We start from the raw sequence: 5,404 nt of genomic DNA, 5'->3' as shown, positions 1-5,404 counted from the left end.
AAATTAAATTATAAAAAAATTGAATTAAAAAATTACACAAAAAAATGAGAAATTTCAAATAGTTAATTTGATACTAATATCGATATATTTTTGTCAATTTTTTATGATATCTTTAAACATATATTTTATTCAAAAATAAAAACATTATCGCTTTCTCAAAATCACATAAAGCCATATTATAACATCAGCTGATAAAGAATAAAATGGAATATTAAAATCACGATGTATCTCGCTGCATTGCGCGAGTACGCTTCTAGTTTTATATAATATATATATATATATATAGAGAGAGAGAGAGAGAGATAGTTTGTTTCAAATACAATACATCACATTTGTACAACCAATGCAACCCAATAAATTGAGATATTTATAGAAATGATGAGAGTTTATTTTATTATTATTTGAATATTTATGAAAGATGAATATGGTTCATTAATTATAATCAATACTTTATATTATAAAACAATCAAAACTTCTATGAAATCACATATTAATCAAATGAAATGGACGGTTGAGATTGAGTTGTATTAGTTGCACAAATGCCAAGGGATATATATATATATATATATATATATATATATATATAGAGGGTGGTTCAAATACTAACCCATTTTTTGTGTTAACTCTACTAACCAACATCAACCAATCACATTCTTTCTTTATTTTATGTTCAAATGTAACTTATAAATTGAATACAAGAGTCATTTTGTAATTTGACCTTTATGTAACTTCCTAATAATTATTTGGGAGTTACAAATCTTTTAAGATCCCTCTAATTGATCATGAGGTAATTCTGATGTTCACGGTGTTCATGGTGTTCATATCCATGTAATGTCCATGAACATTCACCGTGTTCATATAAATGTTCACCGTGTTCATATAAATGTTCACCGTGTTCATATAAATGTTCACCGTGTTCATGCGATATTTTTACAAAAGTACCATCTGAACCGTTGTTCATAGGCATCTCAATTAATATATTAATTAAATGATTATTTTTATAGTCTCATTTAATAAGGACCGTTTGATGAGAAAATGAACGATCAAGATCGGGTTAACATAGTTTGCACAATAGTTTTGGTTAGTATTTGAACCAGCTCATATATATATAAGGATAAAATCTTTTGTTAACCAAGAATATGATATTAACTTTGTAAATTTATTGGACCAATAAAATTCATTCTTTAGTAAATGTTACTTCAAATTTTTTATTTAATGATGAAGGGCAAATAAGTAACTTTTATGTGTAAATTACTTTTATGGTATTTAATGATATTCATAGGTGTTCATAGCCATAAGGTATTATCAAGAATGTGTTTATATATGTTCATAAAATGTGTTCATAACCATAAGATGTTCATAAGATTGTGTTCATAACCATATGGTGTTCAAGATCTTTTGTTAACCATATGGTGTTCCCTGATGAACAATAGCTCACTATCTCTATTAAAAAGTAATGTATTTATTGGTGGACCATAAATATATTTATCAAAAACCATGAACAATGACTACATATGAACCATGAATATTTGTTCATTCATGAACGGTCTTACATGAATTGACATAAGAATGTTCATAAAAGCTTGTTAATATAACATTTATATGAGTTTAAGCATGTTTCATGAGTGAACAAGTTGAATCTCATATCATTAAAATCTTTTCCCAAAATACCCTTTTTAAATATTGTTCATTTATGTTATCTTGTCTCCTTGTGAGAGAGAGAGAGAGAGAGAGAGTCTCATTAAATTGTTAACTAAATGATTGGTGTTAACTCTACAAACTCCTTTGAACCAATCAAATGCAATATTCATTCATGGTTGATTCACACGATGGGGCCATTGATTAAAGGTAATTTTGAAATTTTCATTTTCTATTTTCCTATTAATGAATTTTTTGAGATCATGTTACGAAGAGGGATGATAATTATATCATCTATTTTAAGTTTTCTCATTGATTAAGTTTATAGAATAAAGAAGATAGGTAATGAACATCATGATTTGTATAAGTTATTCGTTTATGGGCATTTGAAAGATATATATATATATATTGTGGTAGAGAACAACTCGCCATTGGAATCACCATTGATAGTTGAAGATGTTGGAGCCCAACCCTTGAAGATTTTAATCCTGAAAATGGAACTTGAAGATGCTAGAGCCTAAGACCCTGTACGATTTCAATTTTTAATGAAAAAATAATAATGTCTTTTTATGATTTGATGTATTCAAATGATGTCTTGGTAGTCGATTCAAGTATAGTCATATATTCATTTATGAGCAAAATTTTATAAGTGAACACACGTCAACATTTTTTCATAAGTGAATACAAATTGTCAAATGTGAACATTTTGTCGTAAGTGACTACAATATTTGTTCATGAATGATTCACTTAATTGAAGATAAATGTCAAATTCATCATTTGTTTTACGTGAAAACATTCTTAAATAAATAAAATATGTGATCATAAGTGAAACACCGTGAATATTTTTGGCATAGGAATAGTGCTTCAAGATCAATCTCATGAAAACCCTATATACCCTGATGCCAAATAGTAAGAGCATCTTCAACACAATTTTTAAAATTTCTCTAAAATGGATAATCAAAAGTCAAAATCTCAAAAAAAAAAAAAAATTGTGTTCATCTCCAAGAGATTCCCCATTTTGGAGAATCTAACAGTGATTATAATATTTCATTCATCTCTTTAAATATTTATTTCTAAAGTTTCATATTGGTGGTTTCACTTGTTAACCATTTTTGGAGTTATCACCATATTTGGAGAAAGAGCTATCTCTTCTACCTTCTCTATTTTGGAGATAATTTTGGGAAAACTGTTGGAACAAAATAGTTGTTTAAAATATCTCTATTTTATTCATTTTGGAAAAGCTATTGGATATGCTCTAAAGCCACCATTTGAAGATTGATCTAGTTCTCGGAGAAATTTTAGAGATTTGAATAGTTTCCTAATAAAGACTAAAAAATCTTTTCCAAAATTATCATTGTTCATAAGTGATCATTGATATTTTACCTGATTTACTTTTTAACTTATTACAAAAATGTCACTAATCATTTTAATCCATATATCAACCAAATCAAAGAATTAGATTTGTTCAAATAGTTAACATTATTTGTTTGGTTAGCAAATGATGGATCCCCTATATGTGTGTGTGTGTATATATATATAGTGTCAAATTCAGGAGAAAATTGTAAAACAATGAAAAACCGAGAAACAATCTGGTAATCGTTCATCTGTATAACATGCACACATGCATGCTGGTAATTTTAAGCAATTTGTCTTGTATGCACATGTATATAAAAACCAAGATACAACTTAAATTATCAGTATGCACATGTACATACCGTCCAGATGAATGGTTAACAAGATATTTCTCAATTTTTCATTTTTTCATTTTTTTAAGGTCTTCCCTTGAAACCCCCCCTCCTCTCTCTCTCTCTCTCTCTCTCTCTCTATATATATATATATATATGTGTGTGTGTGTGTGTGTGTGTATGTGTCTCTGTGTGTAGAGAGAGAAAAATAAGGGGAGGAAGTTTCAAATACATAATCTGTAATCAGTACAAGTCGTGATATTCAATTTCAACTCTTCATCTAGTCTAATAAATATTTGATTTCATAAACATTAATCATAAATAAATGAACTATGATCATATTTCGCAAATATCCAAATCATCATAATATTAAACTCTCATTATTTTCATAAATATCTTATTTGATTGATTTGAATCATTTGCACTAATTAAAAAGTTTGTATTTGAAACTCCAATGTATAATGTGATTTCTTTATACCTGGTTAGAAATCGCCAAATAGGCTCAACCCGCCTTATTACCGACGTAAGACCGGGCCTGGGACCAACTTGGGATCGTCTCGGCTTGGGACTGTCTCGGCCTGGACCGAATGGTACCAGTATGGGACCACTGGTTAAGGAATGACTACACTTTTCATCAAAAATAACAAGGCCCGACCCGGGGCCGGCCGGATATTTTTCGAAATATCACTAAAGGGAAGACTTTTGAGCCTACATATTTTTCTCTGGAAAATTTGTCTTTAAAAGGTGATTCGCTACAAAACCATCACAAAAGAGAAAAATACGTCTTTAAAAGGTGATTCGCTACAAAACCATCACAAAAGTTGGTGGGCAAATTATTGATGGGTAATTCATATCAGTGACAAATTACCCAAGTATTCTTTGGGTAATCCGTTGGTATTTTCCTGTATAACATCAGTTGCATTAAATCATTGGTATTTTCTGAGTGATCTGCAGGTAATTACCAATAAAAAAAATTTAGGGTGATTTTTGTTGGTGAAAGTCATTTATTTTGTAGTGAATTTTACATTTTTTATAGTCATTCAAACGGTCATATGACCGCTTTTTCATTTTTTGATCATTTTTTTTTGTCTCATTGACCCTCTATACACAATATATGAGTCATATGGTGTATGTGAGAATATTCAAACTTACAAACGCAAAAAAAAATTACAATTCTCATTATAATTTGTGATTTTGGCTCGTATTTGATTTCCATTTTTAGTACATTATAATAAAACGTATTTTAAGTGTATTTTATTGACTTAATTACATTGTTTAAAGTGAATTGTAATGATATTTTTGTATTCTTAAAAAAATCGATTTTTTTCTTTAAAAAAAGTGAGATTGATTTGGACCTGACTCGGGACCGGTTACAAAGTACCTTAACCGAGCCTGAGGTTTTTAGTCAAAACCAGGGCCGATTATGCTAGGAACGGTTATAGAAACAATGATTAAGATCCAAACCAATTTTTGACGATGTCTACACCTAATCTGATGGTGTTGTAGGTAGATTGGGTCCAAACATTTAGAATTCTAATATACCGGCCCGTAAATCATGAGGTATAGCCTATACTATAGTTGTTGAGGCGTTAAACAAATGGTTTGACTTCCATGGAGAATTGTTGAATTACTCCACATAAACCCTCCCACCCAATATATATAATAATTACTCAACAAAAGAAAATAAATTTTAGGGTCTAAATTTGATTACCCAAACTGACTCACTTAAGGTTTTTTTTAATTAGAAATATAATTTTCATTTCATATATATATATATATATATATATATATCTATACTATATTATAAAGCATTTGACTAAAACTCTTAAACTCTTAAAAACTCTTAAACCCGTTCATTCCTATCCGATTTCATCCCATATCTGAATTCGTGTAACGTACTAACTGCAAATAAACACAATCAAATACAGGATAAACATCTCATTTTAAATATAAAAAATCTAAAATATAATTAGGATAATCATTAAGTTCTAACAGAATACTTAATTATTATCTTTATAAAATATTATATTATTAAACCAAAAATAAATTATTTCATTATTAAACTTAAATTAAATTATAAT

This window comes from Cynara cardunculus (genome assembly GCF_001531365.2).
Source record: "Cynara cardunculus var. scolymus isolate 2C chromosome LG 11, CcrdV1, whole genome shotgun sequence".
In the NCBI taxonomy this organism is placed as follows: Eukaryota; Viridiplantae; Streptophyta; class Magnoliopsida; order Asterales; family Asteraceae; genus Cynara; species Cynara cardunculus.
The sequence above is the reverse complement of the archived record's forward strand: the minus strand, read 5'-3'. Positions refer to the sequence as shown.